The sequence below is a fragment of the Muntiacus reevesi genome, chromosome 22 (assembly GCF_963930625.1).
Source record: "Muntiacus reevesi chromosome 22, mMunRee1.1, whole genome shotgun sequence".
In the NCBI taxonomy this organism is placed as follows: domain Eukaryota; kingdom Metazoa; phylum Chordata; class Mammalia; order Artiodactyla; family Cervidae; genus Muntiacus; species Muntiacus reevesi.
Genome location: NC_089270.1, coordinates 14,571,469 through 14,590,614, shown reverse-complemented (window position 1 = coordinate 14,590,614; position 19,146 = coordinate 14,571,469). Strand labels below are relative to the sequence as shown.

At 39.9% G+C, this 19,146-nt stretch overlaps 1 protein-coding gene across 1 annotated transcript in view; it reads right to left on the bottom strand.

Annotated features, from left to right (window-relative positions):
- The window catches only part of KLHL8 (kelch like family member 8), a 48,695-nt gene extending 30,796 nt beyond the window's left edge, over window positions 1–17,899 (bottom strand). Inside the window, exon 1 of the mRNA XM_065914288.1 lies at window positions 17,773–17,899. The gene's annotated coding sequence lies outside the window, so the exon portion shown is untranslated. The remainder of the gene's footprint in view (window positions 1–17,772) is intronic.
- Window positions 17,900–19,146: the final 1,247 nt, after the last annotated feature.

Below are 19,146 nucleotides of genomic sequence, written 5' to 3'. Positions count from 1 at the left end.
TATTTTACCACAATAAAAAAAACTAGGGGTTTCTCTGGTGGCTCAGTGGTAAAGTATCCACCGGCCAATGATGGAGACGTGGGTTGGATCCCTGATCCACGAAGATCCCACATGCCACGGAGCAACTAGGTCTGTGCCCCACAACTGCCGAGCCTGTGCTCTCAAGCCTGGGAGCTGCAACTACTGAGCCCGCACGCCTGAAGCCCATTCTCCCCAACAAGAGAAGCCACCACAATGAGAAGCCCACCCATCACAACTAGAGAGTGGCCCCTGCTCGCCACAGGTGGAGAAAAGCCAGCACAGCAACAAAAACCCAGCACAGCCACAAATAAATAAAATTATTTAAAATATCTAATTTAAGAACAAATCAACAGCACGTTACTTTTAAGACATGGAATACACTACCTCCAAAAAGAGAAGCTATAAACTGGAAAATTTAAAGACTTTATCCAATGATGCAAAGCAAAAATAGAGGGTATTTTGACTAAAATAGGCTTATGCTAGATTTTGAAGTCAGCTCACGGTTCCACCATTTACCAAATGAATAACCTTGGGCAAATGATAACCTGCTAAAACTTTAGTTATCTCATCTGTGAAACAGAGAAGCCACTTATCTTAAAAAAATATTCTGAGGATTAGAGATAGAGTGCTGCTAAATACAGACACTTGCATTATAAAAATCTCATTTATTTGCATTTTCATATCAAATTTACTATATTTACATAAAGTCAAATTTACTCATTTATCAAAGCATATTTAATGAATATTCACACCACCAACAGTTCTATGCTACATTCTACTTTAGTGAGAGTAACAAAGAGATTTTATGTTAAAATATGTGATTATACACTTACTGGCTATGTGTGAGGTTTTTTTGAAGGCCCTGCTAACCTTATTCATCTCTAAACAAGTATATCTATCTACTTCATAAGACTATTCTAAAAGTAAATCAAATGAAATAATGGATTTACCAGTGCTTATGAAATTATAAACCATCTTACAAATACTGTTATTATTAGCATGGAAGCTTCACATGTAGTTTCTGAAAATGATAAATACGTTAACTAGTCTTTTCCTATATTAGCCTTTTTATTATTAATTGCATCAAAAACTGTTTCTAGCTTTTGCTGCTGCTGCTAAGTCGCTTCAGTCGTGTCCGACTCTGTGCGACCCCACAGACAGCAGCCCACCAGGCTCCCCCGTCCCTGGGATTCTCCAGGCAAGAGTACTGTAGTGGGTTGCCATTTCCTTCTCCCTTCTAGCTTTTGACAGGGACCAAAATGTTACAGATTACAGTTATTAATATCTTCTTAAAGTTGCTGTGGTGGACACAGAATGACGACCCCCAGTGAAGCATGCTTTCATATAATCCCCTTGAGGATAAGAAAAACCTGTGACTTGCTTCTAACCAGCAGAATATGGAAAGGTGGTGAAGTGTCACTCTCTTATGTTGCATGAGAGGGTCACCTGCAAGCCTTGAAGAAGCCAAGTGCCAAGGAAAGAAAGCCCTGCAGCAAGAAGCTACAGGCAATCCCCAGGATCTGAGGGAGTTCTCCACCTGTCAGGAAAACATTAGGGTCCTCAGTCACACTGCTGCACAGAAATTCTCCCAATGATCTAAATGAATTTGGAAGTAGATTTTCCACAGTTGAGCCTCCATATGATAACACAGATCAGCACCCTCACTGTAGCCTTGTGAAATCCTAAGCAGAGGACCCAGAGAAGTTGTGTCCAGATTCCTCCCTCCCAGAAACTGTAAGATAACAGTTAATCTTTACTGCAGTATGGTTGCTTTACAATGTTAAGTTTCTATTATACAGCAAAATGAAACAGCTATACACACACACACACACACACACGTGTCCCCTCTTGGGATTTCTTCCCATTCAGACCACCACAGAGCACGGGGCCGTTCTCTGTGCTGTACATGGCTCTCCTCAGTTACCTATTTCATACAGAGCAGTGTGTGCATGCTGATCCCAATCTCCCAAGGCATCCCACCCTCATCCACCTTCCCCCAGGGAGCTAAAGCAGTCATATGCTCAGGAAAAAAATAAAATGGTGCTTGTCAGAGGCAGAGGGGTGGGGGAAAAGGAGAATTATTGTTCAACAGATTATGCATTTCCGTTTTGCAAGATGGAAAGTCCCAGAAATGTGTTGCACAACAATGTGTACATAATGTTTTAAGACTAATGTGCTGGACACTTAAAAATGGTTTAGATGGGCAATTTTATGTTGTGACAAAAGGGTCAATTCCCTAAGGATATAATAATTTTAAGTGGTAGAGTCAGGACTCAAACCTAGCCAGTAGGACACTTTCCAAGTGTCTGTGCTGTTAACCCCTGCATTATGGTTCAGAGCATACTGCAAGTGAAAGAGAATCACAAAAATACATGAAAAGTCAAATTTCTCTACCCTCTCCCTTCTAAAACCAGCTATTTTTTCTAATTCCTCTGCTTTTGCCAAGTGGCAATGCCATTTTTTCAGCTGCCCTCATTCAAAAACCTGAGCCATATCTGACTCCTTTTTTGATTTACATAACCCATCAATTTCAATTCCCCTGATTTCTACTTGGGGAAAAACCTCTCTCCCATTTGTCTCTTTCTTCCTACTCTCCCTAAACTCTCCTCTCTTTCACTGCACTCTAATTCAGACTCCTGCATCGTTCATTAACCAATCACCATGCCTCTCCGTCCCATCCCGAAACATCTACGTAGGACTGCCAGACTTATGTGGCTGTGTCACTTCCAAGCTGTTTAATGTTATGCATTTCAGGAGCTTATCCAGGCATTCAAGGCTCTTCTTGCTCCGACTCCAGCCTCCCTTCCAATCTTCTCCTTCACTAATTTTTGACATAAAATAGGAAAAAGGAGGGGAAACACTACTAAGCAAACCATATGTGTGTGTCACATATTTTTCCAGGAATCTTATACATACAGCTGTCCTTCAGTACCCACGGAGGATTAGTTCAAGGACCTCCCTCAGATACTAAAACCAGATGATGCTCAAGTGTCTTATACAAAATGATATAATACAGTTGGCCCTCCATTTATACCGAATCGGCAGATACAGAGGGCTGACTACACTCTCTCATTTAAGCATCACGAGGTGGCACTAGTGGTAAAGAACCAACCTACCAATGCAGGAGACTCTGAGCTCGATCTGGGTCGGGAGGATATCCTGGAGGACGGCATGGCAACCCACGCCAGGATTCCTGCCTGGAGGATTCCATGGACAGAGGAGCCTGGTGGGGGGCAGTCCACAGCGTCGCAGAGCTGGACACGACTGAAGCGCCTTAGGACACACATCCACGACATTACAGGTGGCCTAAACATCCCTGACTTGCCCTGTCACACAGGTAGAAAATTGTGGAAGCTAGGGTTTCAGTTCAGTTCTGATTCAGTTCATTCTTCTACTATTTCACAGACTTCACTATTCCACTTTCCTCAAGTATACGCACAAGCCCTCAAAGCTCCTGCGCATGTGGAAGGATGTGAAGGCCTAGTTTGTTAAGTAATGCTTCTACCACGAAGTCTCTAATTCTCCCAATAAGACATGATCTCCCTTCTTTGAACACAGACAGTACTCTGTATTTCTCGAGTTTGTTCACTTTCTTCCTCTTGTGTTTTAGACTTATGTACCTAACACAGTGTGAACTGAGATTATGTCTCAAAGACACCTATGTATCTTACCCACATTAGCTTGCATCATATGTGACTGAATTAACCTGATTCTTGTGGGCTGGGTGTTTTTTCCCCAATATTTAAATAAACTGAGTCAGTTCTACATTACTGGTTAGCCTGATGAGTCTCCTTTCATCTAGAGCTTTTGTCATACTGTATTTCATGTCCTAAGTGGGTACTGTGATTGAAGGTATCATTAATATCTCATTCTTAAACTTCACTAAGTTTAAGTATATTAAATTCAAAACTATCACACATTTTCCCCCTTATATCAAACTACTCTAGGTTCTGTCTAGTAGAAAGTTCTATTATGGTCATAAAATAATTTCCTCTGTCAGAGGACTGCTCTATGAAAAGGGTATTAGCAAATATTCATTTTTATAAAATTGCTTTTATATTTGATGTTAGATTTGGGCAAGAGACAAGAGCTCAAAAACTTTCACACCAAATTCTTTTTAAACGGCCTTTCTAGGAACTACCTTGGAAGTCAGGTGGTTAAGACTCCATGCTCCCAATGCAGGGGGTGAGGGTTCGATCCCTGGTCAAAGAAACAAGATCCCACAAGACCTCCGGTGTAGCCAAAAAAGAAAAATTTTTTAACAGTGTACTTAAAGAATTCAATGTGTTCAAATTTTTAAAAAGTCTGTTATATATAATAGAACAGGAAGACAGGAAAAGAATATTCACCCTGAAACACTTCACTCCATAAGTTTCATCTATCAGCTAAGTTCTTTAAAGAATGCAAATTTGTAACGAGTTGAAGTGTAACTCCACCTAAACTCTAACCCAGAATTCTTTTTAATGTATCTAAGATTCTCTAAGAAAGAAAAAAAAAAGATACTCCTTTCCTAAATATTTGCTGTTCAGTCACTCAGTCATGTCCAACTCTTTGTGACCCCATGGACTGTAGTACTCAAGGCTTCGGTGTCCTTCACTCTCTCCCGGAGTTTACTCAAACTCACGTTCACTCAGTCGATGAAGCAAGAGGTTATAAATACAACAGAAAAAAAGAGGGATGGTCCACAGAAGTTTATTTCTATCACACTCTGGTACATTATCGGGCTTCCCAGGTAGCACTAGTGGTAAAGAACCCGCCTGCCAATGCCGGAGACATAAGAGACTCGGGTTCAATCTCCTGGGTTGGGAAGATCCCCCGGAGGGTGGCAGAGAGTCAGGTATGACTGAAGGGACTTAGCACTGGTACATCATGGCACTAAAACAGGTAGGAAGTTAAGACCATCTTTTTGTTCCTCTAAGTACCAATAAAGTCATATCAGCCAACTGCTGAAGACCAAAGTACTTCAAAAAGAACATAGGTTTCACTGATTCACTGCAGAAAATACGTAACAAAAATGATGTATTTTTTTTTACATGTAAACACAACAACTTACAATAATCAGAATTCGTGAACTACATTTGTGAACTCTTAAGGAGTCTCTATTATTATTTTTACTTATCATAGAAGTCACAGGGTTGTACTCAAATAACAAATGATAATTATCTGAATAAAAACATAAAGCCTACTAAAAAATTAATTCACCAATAATTTGTTTCCAAGTGTCCAAAGATGAGATATATCCCATTCAATATAAGAAACAAAACACAAAGCTAAGTAATAATTATTTTACACTCCAGTGAGAGCCATGCTGGTCAGGCACTCTCTGAGTAGAGCACACTGCTAATCTCAGTTTGGAAGAGAGTGTGGTGCTCAGTGGCTGGTGAACTCTCAGAGGCTTGCAAAATCTTGTTCACTACATTGTTACTGATTCATTAAACAGACTTAAACCAATACTAAGGAACTGTCATTTATTAAATAAGTCGATTTCAAACTGGTTCTGATGATTATTACCATGGCTATAGGAGAATCAGTCTTCTCTTAGGAGTTTGGGAACTTCCTTTTATCTTTACAAGATAACATAAACCAACACACACACACATATATACACTACAGGATATATACTGGTCATGTGGTTTTATAACATTTCACACAAAAAGACAAATACTGTCAGTGTTAAGGATAAACACCATTTGCCTTATATTTAATCATTCAATCAGTCATCAGATGTCATGTTGCAGGTTCTAGAAATTCAAAGGTGAACATGCAAAGCAACAACAAAGGGCTTTATAGCAGTGCTATTCAAAGTGGGTCTGCCACCTCCCAGAATATTGGAAATAAAAGCAAAAATAAACAAATGGAACCTACTTAAACTTAAAAACTTCTGCACAACAAAGGAAACTATAAGCAAGGTGAAGACAGCCTTCAGAATGGGAGAAAATAATAGTAAACGAAGCAACAAAGGATTAATCTAAAAAATATACAAGCAACTCCTGAAGCTCAATTCCAGAAAAATAAAAGACCCCATCAAAAACTGGGCCAAAGAACTAAACAGACATTTCTCCAAAGAAGACATACAGATGGCTAATAAACACATGAAAAGATGCTCAACATCACTCATTATCAGAGAAATGCAAATCAAAACTATAATAAGGTACCATTACACGCCAGTCAAGATGGCTGCTATCCAAAAGTCTACAAGCAATAAATGCTGGAGAGGGTGTGGAGAAAAGGGAACCCTCTTACACTGTTAGTGGGAATGCAAACTAGTACAGCCGCTATGGAAAACAGTATGGAGATTCCTTAAAAAACTGGAAATAGAACTGCCATATGACCCAGCAATCCCTCTTCTGGGCATACACACTGAGGAATCCAGATCTGAAAGAGACACGTGCACTCCAATGTTCATCGCAGCACTGTTTATAATAGCCAGGACATGGAAGCAACCTAGATGCCCATCAGCAGATGAATGGATAAGGAAGCTGTGGTACATATACACCATGGAATATTACTCAGCCATTAAAAAGAATTCACTTGAATCAGTTCTAATGAGATGGATGAAACTGGAGCCCATTATACAGAGTGAAGTAAGCCAGAAAGATAAAGACCAATACAGTATACTAACACATATATATGGAATTTAGAAAGATGGTAACGATAACCCTATATGCAAAACAGAAAAAGAGACACAGATGTATAGAACAGACTTTTGGACTCTGTGGGAGAAAGCAAGGGTGGGACATTCTGAGAGAATAGCATTGAAACAAGTATACTATCAAGGGTGAAACAGATCACCAGCTCAGGTTGGATGCATGAGACAAGTGCTCAGGGCTGGTGCACTGGGAAGACCCAGAGGGATGGGATGGGGAGGGAGGCAGGAGGGGGGATCGGGATGGGGAACACATGTAAATCCATGGCTGATTCATGTCAATGTATGGCAAAAACCACTACAACACTGTAAAGTAATTAGCCTGCAACTAATAAAAATAAAGGAAAAAAAAAACAAAGTGGGTCTGGTCCACATTTTTTTTTAAAACACACTGCAATGAGGCAGGTACAAAATTGAGTGCTTGGAAACTTATAACAAAGTTGTATTTGACAATAATTTTATGTTTGTTGAATTTTATAAAAATTGAAGTTTGCATTTTGTGTCTTGTTAAATTTCACTTTCCTAGTCATTCATTTTTGCTGTCTTTACCAAGGTACTGATTCACAAACTAGTTTTCACTATAGTGTCTGAAGAAAATTACTTTAAGGGACTCCAGAAAGGCAGCCAGAGTAGGTGAGGTTGTATTATGTTTTGCTACCAAGATACATGCAAAAATAACGTGCATTACACACCAAGAAGTACTTGCTCCAAAATTAGAAGGATGGTGTTAGTGGCCTAAAAGAAAATCCCTCAGCAGATGATACAGCACACTAATAGAACGTTGCATCATCAATGTTGTACATGAACTAGGAGGTTAGAATGTATGGAAAAAACAAAAGACATTAAAATGCTGCGAGAGCCAGACCCTAAATGTGAAGAAATTCAGAAATACCTTATCCAGTCTATCTCTTACATTTTCCTTTAAAAAAAAAAATGTATGCCTGCTAAGTCGCTTCAGTCGTGTCCGACTCTTTGCAACCCTATGGACTGCAGCCCTCCAGGGTCCTCTTTCCATGGGATTCTCCAGGCAAGAATACTTGAGTGGGTTGCCATGCCCTCCTCCAGAGGGAAAAATAAAATATATGCACAAACATAATCTTAATTTCTTAAGTTATCCAAAATCAGTCCCCCCCGCCCCCCCAAAAAGATGAGTAAGATGTAACTCCTACTATTAAGGAGCTTGAGTCATACATCTGGGACACAAACAGGTGGTCATAATACTGTGGTTAAGGCACAGTAGGGAGATACGCTGGGTAACACGGGAGAATCTAAACGAGCCTTGGTGATCAAGAGGGCTCCCCATTAAAAATACAACAGCTTATGTGTGCTCAAAGTTTCCATTCCATTTATCCAAGTATAACCTAGTTTCATACACTCTACTCCCTACCTTTCCCTCATACTGTCGGCCTTGCTTCTCCAGCCACAGCAGGTTACTCACAGGCCCCATCATCTCACAGCCTCTTCTCTCACACCCTTGTTACTGCTGCAAGTTATCATCCCCAAATTCAAATCTGATCACATCACCTCAGTGCTTAAAAATGCTGAGGGATAAAGTAATAGTAAGCAGAAAAAACTAGGTACAAATTATAGGATCTTTTAAAAAAATGTATGTGTGATATGCTTCTAACTTGAACTGCTGTTTTCGAACCAATTAATGAATAAATTCTACAGCCTCTTTTTATTTGGTTACAGAGAAATTTATGGAGGAAAATAAGAAAATGTAAGTTTAAAACTGGCCACAGACCTTTAACGCATGGGCCATACAAAGTATATTCCCAAAGCTCTTCAAATTCTAAGAAAAATGTCCAAATATTTCCTTTTACTATAGCTAGCATGTCTGTTTTAACTAGGTTAAATATTCTTATATATAATACTACTTCATAGTACTTTACAGTCCCTTATATAATGATCATATGATATACTTGTTGATTTTATAAGGCTTAAGAAGTAGCAAGGTATAGGAGAAAAAACAGTGAGGTAGGTATTAGGGGAACTGGATTTTAACTAGTTGCATTATTGGGAAGTTACCTAATCTTTCATGTCTCAAGTTTCTTCATTTATAAAAGAACAGCGTTGGTCTAGGTCAAGGGTCAGCATCTTTTCCTAAAGGGCCAGACAGTAAATATTTCAGGCTTTATGCCATCCAGACTCTGTCACAACTACGCAACTATGCCAGTACAGTAGGAAAGCACCCATAGATAAATACATAAAGTAATGAGAGTAGCTGTGTTCCAATAAAACTTTACAAAGCCAGCAGCAAGCTAGGCTTGGCCTAAGAGACCACAGATTTGGATAATCACTATTTACAGCCGTCCCCTAGTATCCTGGGGTATTAGTTCCAGGACAGGGCCCTTCATACCAAAATCCAAGGATGCTCAAGTCCCTTACATAAAATGGCATGCATGGTATTTGCATATAACCTTGTACAACCTCCTCTCATTTACTTTAAATCCTCACTGGGGTCACAAACAGTCAAACACAACTTAGCAACTGAACAATAAACAACAATACCATGTAAATGCTATGTAAATAAGTCACCAGTTTGCAGCTAATTCAAGTTAGGCTTTTTGGAATTTTCTGGAATTGTTTTTTTTCCTGAATGTTTTCATCTGAGTTTCCTCAAATTTACATACATGGAATCTGCAGATACAGAGGGCCTGTGTACTTCTAGTTCTAAACTATGAGAGTAGGTTTTTGGTTTTTTTTTTTTTTCCTATTTAAAAGTAACTTGTTGCCTTTCTTTTTAGAGAAGACTATACTCGTATTTTGGGCTTCCCTGGTGGCTCAGGGGTTAAAGGGTCTGCCTGAAATGTGGGAGACGTGGGTTCGATCCCTGGGTCGGGAAGATCCCCTGGAGAAGGAAATGGCAACCCACTCCAGTATTCTTGCCTGGAGAATCGCATGGACGGAGGAGCCTGGTGGGCTACAGTCCACGGGGTCACAAAGAGTCGGACACGACTGAGCGACTTCACTTTCACTTTTCATAGCGGGTTATTCGGGCTTCCCAGGGGGCGCTAGTGGTAAAGAACCTGCCTGCCAATGTAGAAGACGCAGGTTCCCTGGGTTGGGAACATCCCCTGGAGAAGGAAATGGCAAGCCACTCCAGTATTCTTGCCCTGAAAATCCCATGGACGAGGAACCTGGCGGGCTCACAGAGTCAGACACGACTGAAACGACTTAGCACTATAGTCATATTTAACACAAGGCACAAAAACTAGCAGTTAATAGCAGACTTAAGAGCCACTTTTGAGACTCCCATTAGCTGTATAGCCTTAGGCAAGTTATTTAAAACCACTCTGAGCGTACCGTTAAGACTACTGTGAAGAATAAATGAAGTAATATATGTAATGTATTAATACTTAGCCCTGCATCTAGTTCACAGTAAGCATTCAATAAACTGACACTATTACTTTTATAAATTATGTGATCCTCAGTCCTCAGTGAGGAACACAATCCTCCAATCAACATTTTTCCCAGCAAAGAAATACAATATGCTATATAGTGATCTACATTCAGATGCATTTTTCACTATAGCAAAAGATGAGAACTGGTTATATTGCTCTAAGCCTTTCTTAAAAAAAAAAAAAAAAAAAACAAACTATCGATACAACCAGTGGTCCCCAACCATTTTTGGCACCAGGAACCTGTTTCATAGAAGACAATTTTTCCATCAACTGGAAACAGGGTGGTTTCAGGATGACTTGAGTGCATTACATTTATTGTACACTTTATTTCTAATTTAATTCCGGCACTGATATGACAGGAGGTACTGGTCCGAGGCCTGGAGGCTGGGGACACCTGGAGACAATAGTCAGCATTAGTTGAGTACTTATTATCTACTTCGTATGTATGACTGTGTGACTCTGGTTAAGTTACATAATCTTTTATTAGCCTCAGTTTCTTCACCTGTAAAAATGAGGAAAGTAGCAACACAAACTTCTTAAGATTGTTACAAGGACTAAATGAGTTAATAAACTGTCTGGCACATAAGCTATATAAGCAAGTGCTATTATTTGAGTTAGATATTTCACATTTATTCATTCTGTTCCTCAGGATAATTCAAAGCAGTATTATTACTATATTTATAGTTGTTGATAATAAGGCTCAGAGAAGTCAAGAAACCTACCCAAGGTCACACAGCTATTAAGTGGCAATGCCTAGGTCTCAACACAGGCATGTATGACTATACAACCAAAACTCTTAACACAAGGCTGAAGACAGCATTAATTCTTTGTATAAGGAGTGTAACTACATCTTTGTATGGTATGTTTAGATTATAGAACTACAATATGGATATAATATTCTCCCCACATAGAAAATGTTTTTGAATTTTTTTAAAGTTTAAGAGTAAGAAAATACACATAAAATCACTGACCTTTTTCATTTGAAGTATAGTGAATTTACAATGTTGTGTTTCAGCTGAAGAGCAAAGTGACTCAGTTATATGTTTTTCTTTTTCAGATTCTTTTCCCTTATAAAAACACTGATCTTTTTAATATGACAGTATTTCCACAGGTAAAATTTTGCTAAAATGATTCTTCTGTTTTCCATTTCTAATTAATTAAACTCACACTTTCATTATTAAAGAAATAAGCAATCCTCTGCAATAAAATAACAAAAGATGCAGCATAGTGACAAGCATATACATGCGGTACTATGCAAATGCTGACATTCATCTCTAATTGATCTTTGAGATCTATATAGACCTCTCAAATTTTATAAAAAGTGCAAGTCTAGAGAGTTGAACACAATTCTGCTACTAATTTAGAGACTGACTAGTCCCCAACTATTTACTTAAAACCTTGAACTATGAAAAGCATTCAGTATCAAATGAAGATACCAATATCAAAGAAAAAAGAAGAAATTAAAAAAAAAGACAAAAACCCATTACTCCACTGAATAGATTGATTCATAAGTTGGTATACTATCACTTGATCCACCTCATACTCTTTAGACCTTGTGACTGCTACCGGTAATTGACCCAGAAACAGAAGTGGGCTTCACACTGTAAAGCCTTATAGTTCAGCAACCTATCACTAACAAAGAAAATAGGGCAGTTTGATGTAGCTTACTTCCAAACTCTATTACAATAATGAACTCAATCTTAGAACTCTAACATACTTCTGAAAGTCACAAAATGCAAATAAGATCAATTTTAAATGTCATAATTAAAATCACAAATCACAATCTAATCTACATAAGCTGATTATAAATTTCATATTCTTTCCAAACTAGCAGTGGTAAACCTTAAAATGATCATCAATTAGGATTCAATATAACTTCATACTCTGTGTTATATAAGAAATATCACACCAGAAATATACAATGTAAGTATCACCACCTAGTTTAGAAGAAAAAATACCTAATTTTCATTAGCATTTTAGTATGTTGTTGAGACAAGAAAAAAAAAAATCCAGATTTTAGGATAAACCCAGTTATCTTTTAACATTTCAAAATATTATTCCAATGTGCTGAACTGTACTAGGGTGCCATTCTTCGTCATGCAGTTTTCTGCCCATCAACACTAAAGGGGTAGGGGGAAGTGTGCAAATTAACTAACAATAATGGATCAATCAGTGGTATGTATTCCAGGTGTAAGCAGCAGCACTTTTACTGCTATCAACATATTACATCAAAAATATCAACCTCCAGTTCTAGAAGAAAAACAGGCATTCGCGGTACTTCAAAACTTATGTGTATACACATACAAACACACAAAATTCTGTTCCCTTTTTCTCAAAAACACTAATGTTGAAAACAATATGCAAAAAATCTAGTACAGAAATCTCCTTAGATAACTGAAGTTAATGGCTGTTATCTAAATGGTTCAGTTAAAAAAGGTTGTGAACTCCTTTTAAACATGTTGAAAGCTGTGGGTCCTCTCCCCAGAAAAAAACACAAATACACACAGAATTCAGATTCTTGGAAGACCATTTTTGGTTCACACAGCCAAAAGTGAAAAGCTGATATTCTAAACCAGAGTTGTCTAGTTTTAGAACTGAGTTCAATACATTACTATATCCTAATGCTTCCACAAAAGCCCTTCAGACAAATAATCAAAAAAAAAAAAAAAAAAAAGCCTAATGGGTCACATTTTATATGGTTATATCTTGAATATTGCCATTAGTTAAAAAAAAATGTGTATTTTAAATGTTCCATTTCTTCTTCCTTACCTGGTTAACACAAAACGTATCTCTCAGAAAAGTGAAGAAATGGTTAAGCTAATGAGTTTTAGGACAGAAAAATAGGGCATTTTGTTATCATAAGAGGCACTTCTTCTCCCTCATCTCTTTAGTTCTCAATATATAAAAATAATTAACCTTTGTTGAAAATTCAAATATAAGAAACCAGTTCAAATATCTGAAGTTTTAATACACAAAAGCCATCTGAAATTAAGTTTTGGGCTTCCACAGTGGGTCAGACGGTAAAGAGTCTGCCTGCAATGCGGGAGACTCAGGTTCGATTCCTGGGTTGGGAAGATTTTCTGGAGAAAGAAATGGCAACCCACGCCAGTATTCTTGCCTGGAGAATTCCAACATTCAAAATAGTCCCTTTAATCTTTTCAAAATAACAAACCCATTTTCAGTTTTCTGTAACTCTTAAAAAGGGTCATTTGTCTAAATCCACAGAATATACAACAGACCAAGAATGAACCTTAATGTACAACTCTAGACTTTGGGTAATGGTATATCATTGTAGGTTCACTGATTGTGACAAATGTACCTTTTTGGTGTGGGGATTTTGATAGTGGGGGAGACTGTGCATACATGGGGCAAAGCAGGGGGCATATGAGGGCAGAGGGTATATGAAATCTCTGTTCCCCTACTTAATTTGTTATAAACCTAAAACTGCTCTAAATGTAAAGTATTTTGATAAATGGTGTGGGGTCTAATATATCTACTACACTTTCTTCTTAACAAATTAGGAAATAGTGTTTTTAAAAATTACCCTCAGCAGCTGTGAATTAAATTTCCTGCCAGGACACAGAATGTGCTATTACAGAATAGATTACAAAACCATCATTCAAAAAGACACATGTACCCCAATGTTCACTGCAGCACTATTTACAACAGCCAGGACATGGAAGCAACCTAAATGTCCATCGACATATCAACGGATATGAAGATGTGATACACACGTACAACGGAATATTACTCAGTCATAAAAAGGAACAAAGTTGGGTCATTTGTAAAGATGTAGATGAACCTAGAGTCTGTCGTACAGTGTTCTCATTCTGACAACTCAGAAAGAGAACAAATATTGTATATTAATACATGTATGTGGAACCTAGAAAAACGATACAGATGAACATATTAGCCGGGCAGGAATAGAGACCCAGAACATAGGAAACAGACATGTGGACACACAGAGGGGAAGAGGAGGGTGGGATGAATTGAGAGAGTAGCATTGAGACATATATACTACATGTATCAATAGCTAGTGGGAAGCTATTATACAGTACAGTAAGCTCGGCAATGACCCAGATGGATGGGACGGGGGTGGGGCTTGGAGGGAGGTCCAAGAGGGAGGAGATATATGCATACACATACCTGAGACACTTCGCTGTACAACAAACTAACACAACACTGTAAAGCTATTACACTCCATTTTTTTTTTTTAAAGGGATAGTGAACTCCTTTTAAACATATGTTGAAAGCTGTGGGTCTTCTCTCCAGAAAAACAGAAACATACACAGAATCTTGGAAGACCATTTATGGGTACATCCATAGATCCAGGTTAAGAACCAGAGAAAGTAGAAATTTTCTCTTCCCTTTGACCCTCTTCCATAATTTTACCTCTAACTCACAAGAACCAACTAAATTATTCAGACAATGAATCCTCTTGTATAGCCTTTAAAAAAAAGTTTCATAGTACTTACATAAGCAGTTTTCAACAAAAAAAATCAACTGACAGCATTCTAAAATACAGCATGTGACTAATGATATCAATAAATGAGAGTGCCTTACAGTTTCTAAAATGACTTCAACTATTATAAAAACTAATATTTTACCCCCTTTTACATTTAAAGAAATAGGTTCAGAAAATAACATGCCATGGGCACAAAGCCAACAAATTAAGAGCTGGTATTCTAACCCAGAACTGTCTAGTTCCAGCTCATTATTACATTTTGATGCTTCCACAAAAGCCTTTCAGACAAAGAAAACAAACAAACAAAAAAAGCCTAATGGGTCACATTTTAGTATAGTTATATCCTGAATACTGACCTCAGTTTAAAAAAAAAGGATACTTTATTTTGACTATGCTGGGTCTCAATTGCAATATGAGGGATCTTTGGAGGCAACATTTGAACTCTTTGTTGCAGCATGTGGGATCTAATTCCCTAACCAGGGATCAATCTTGGGCTCCCTGCCTTGGGAACACAGAGTCCTAACCACTGGACTACCAGGGAAGTCCCAAAATGTCTATTATAAATGTTCCATTTCCTCTTCCTTCATTGGTTAACATAAAACATGTTTTTCAGAACAGTGAAGAAATGGTCAAGCTGATGAGTTTTAGGACTGAAAAACATGACATGTTGTTAATTCTACGAGGTATTTCTTCTTCCTCATCTCTTTAATTCTTAATATATAAAAATAATTAACCTTTGTTGAAAATGCAAGTATAACAAACCAGTTTAGACATCCAAGGTTTCAAAACATAAAATTCTTGAAATTAATTTTCAGGACATTCAAAATAGCCCCTTTAATCTTTTCAAAATGACAAACCCATTTTCAGTTCTCTACAACTCTTAAAAGAGTTCTTGATTTTCTGGAAAGGTCATTTGTCTAAATCCACAGAATATACAGTAGACACCAAGAGTGAACCTTAATGTAAACTCTGGACTTGGGGTAATGCTATATCAATGTAGGTTACTGACTGTAACAAACTTACCTTTTTGGTGTAGGGATTTTGATAGTGGAGGAGACTGTGCTTACATGGGGCAAGGCAGGGCATATGAGGACAGAGGATTTATGAGAAATCTCTGTTCCTCCCACTTAAATTTGCTATGAACCTAAAATTGCTCTAAATATAAACTACTTTGATAAAGGGTATGGGGTCTAATATATCTACCTCACTTTCTTCTTAACAAGTATGGAAATAGTGTTTTTAAAAATTACCCTCAGTGGCTGTGAATTAAATTTCCTGCCAGGATACAGAATGCGCAATTATTACAGAATATATTACCATCTTAGAAAATAATACTGATCTTATCAAATGTTAAAAGAATTAGCAGCTTTATAAAGAATCTAGAAAAATGATACTGATGATCCTATCTATAGGGCAGGAATAGAGACACAGACATAGAGAACAGACTTGTGGACAGAGGCCGGGAAGAAAGGCGTGGGATGAATCAAGAACAGCACTGACAAATACACACTATCACATGTAAAACAGATAGCTAGTGGGAAGCTGCTTTAAAGCACAGGAAACTCAGCTAAATGCTCTGTGATGACCTAGAGGGGTGGGAGGGAGGGGATATATGCATACTTACAGCTGATTTCACATTGCTCTACAGCAGAAACTAACATAACGTTGTAAAGCAATTACTGTTGTTTAGTCATTAAGTCGTGTCAGACTCTCTTGTGACCCCAGGTAGCCCACCAGGCTCCTCTGTCCATAGGATTTCTCAGGGAAGAATACTGAAGTGGGTTGCCACTTCCTCCTCTAGGGATCTTCCCCACCCAGGGATGGAACCCACGCCTCCTGCATTGCAGGCAGATTCTTTAACCGATGAGACACCAGGAAGGCCCCAAAGCAATTATACTCCAAATAAAAATAAATTTTTTAAAAAAAGATTTTAAAAGTATTGGCAGCTTGAAATGTTAATATGAAGTTAAATGCAATAGCTGAGTATGGTATCCTAAAATTTCTTTTGATATTTATTTCTGTTCATACTCTCTGTATCTTAAAGGCGATATATACAGTGACTAAAAGTCTGAAGTAGGTCACGGGATGAGTGACAAAAGAATGGGTGCTCATAGGGAGGAAGAGGAAAAGCTGCAGCCAATGAAATAACCCACCGCCTAGCTGAGGTCTTCTGCTTACCCAAGACTACCCTAAGCATAAGCTAAAAGGGCCAAGCATAGTTACGCTATTAATACAGACGAAAAAGAATGCTAAGAAAAAGTTCAATAGCCTACGAAAAGTCACCCGATCCAACACTGCCAGGTGGGAAAACATACCAAAAAAAAAAAAAAAAAAAACCTTTTCAAACTCAGGCAACCCAAACGCTAGGACTGTCAAACCCAGTCAAGGACCAGCCCCAGGCTAGAAAAAGGATGTAGATAAATCGCCTCTCGCAGGGAAACCAGCAGGCTAACGAAGCTCAGAAGTGCGTGAAAAGGAGGAAAGAGCAGGCACCCCGGGATGTAAAACAACTCTACTGAGCAGTGGCGTGTTTGGAAAGAGGCTGCAGTTGCTGGTCTCATACTCCAAGGCACTCTTCAAACCGGGGTGTTCCGCCCCCTCCGAGTCTCCATCTGAGGTGAGCTGCAAGCCCCCAGCACCCGCCAGCCAGACCCCCGGGCCATAAGCCTCGCCGGCAGGCCAGTCCCAAAAGCTACACTAACCCTCCGGACGGACGGACGGCCAGCCAGTCCCCAAGGCCAGCATCCCGGACGGCGGCTGACCCCGACACCCGCGCCCGCCTCCCCGACCCTCGCGGGCGGCGCGTCCCTCACCGCGGGGCCCCAGCCCGCCGGCCCGCCCCGCCCCACATGCTGCCCTCGCCCGGACCCCGCGAAGCACCTGCCCGCCTGTCTCTTCTTCGAAAGACCCTGAAGAACCATCCAGGCTGAGGGAGCCGGAGACCCGGGTTCCCTTCGAGGAACGCGACTACCCCCCACCCACCCCGCGCCGTGCCTCTCGCCACAAACCGGGAAGGGGGCGACAGAACCGTGCAGCGGCTGAAGGGGCCCAAAGCCTCCCAGCAGTGGAGTTTGGGTTCCTGCGTGCAGGACTCGGGGAGTTTCTCCGCCACAGGCGCGAGCCCCGGCGGCGCTACGATTTGGGCTCGGGGCTGAGGTGAGGGAGGACTTGGCACGAGCGGACAGCACCGCACACAAAGGGGAGAGAGAGTGAGGGGGGGACGAGCGTCCGGTTACCTCAGTCCTCGGCTGGCTCCCTCCGCTTGGTTTCCCACCCCCTTCCCCGGCCCCGTCCCCGGCCTCGCCAAGGCTGCAGCCGCGCGGCCAGGTTCCCGCAGCCCGGAACGGCGCCGCACCGGCCCCGCGCGAGCACCCGACGGACGCGCGCCCCTGCGCGCGGCCTCGCCGAGCCCAGCCGGCGCCCGGCGTCCTCTCGCCCGCGCCTGCGCACGGCACTCTGGGTAGTGTGGTTTCCAATTACCTCCTCCCGGGGGACCGCCCCCGCCCCGCGTGCCCTCCGAGCCCGGCTTGCGCTCGGGCGCGGGCGGCGGGAGTTTTCACCCAGCTGGGGAGTGTTGTCCTGCCTGATGCTGGCAGAACCGGGGCCTGGCTGGAGTCCTCAAAACACAGGTTTAGATAGGCCACCGCATGATTTACCTCCGAAGTTATCCGCTTCTTCTCTTTTGTGGATGTGCCAGAAGTCCCGTCTCGCTCGTGGTGAAGGATCTTAGCGTTTCTGTCGTTTAAAGAAGGAAAAAAGGGACCTCTACTTTTGTTCCTGGCGATTTCTCCACAGGCTCTGCAAAAGAGATATTGATATAAAGCACCTGGTGTTTATACAACTACTTACCCACAAGTAGTTGGTAAGACCAAGGAAGCAGTTGATCGACCTGAGCACTCACGGCTAAAAACCTTTGCAAGTGAAAATGATGTTGAAATCAACTAATCTTTCAATAAAGTCAATGAAATGTTGGAGGGGGTAGATGAGCGAGCAAAGAAAAAAAATTTTGAAGGCTAAAACCTTTTGTTAGAGCAATCTCTAGCCTTCACAACCCTAGGAATCTATTTCAGAATAAATTCAATCCTGGTACATTTATAAATATTAATACATAGGTTTCAATTGATATAGCTAGAAAAGAGCCTTTAGAAAAAAAATGCATCTTATGTAAAAACCCCAAGGTAACTATTTGAAATTTCAATTCTGGGGGGCGGAAATCACTTTTCCATTTTAAAATAGCGGAAATAGAAGTAAATCTTAGTACTTAAGAATATTTGAAATTTTAGTATGAACGAACAAAGAAAAGTGGAGCAAGACCAGTTTTAGTGTGCACACACACACACAAAAAGAAATTGTAAAATTTGTCTGGAAGTATGATGTAATACTGTGTATTTCATAAGGCCATATTCTAATATAATTTTTTTAATAATTTGAACTTTTTAATTGCACATTCAGTGTCCCCTAAAAAAATGCTTATAGAACTGCTCTTTTTCCACTTCTAATAGACATATAAAAAACTGCTTGTACTTACTAACTACATCAAAGAAATCAGCACAGTATTTCAATATGGTTTCCATTTATTTTTTCAAGAATATTTAGTGAGCACTTAGTAT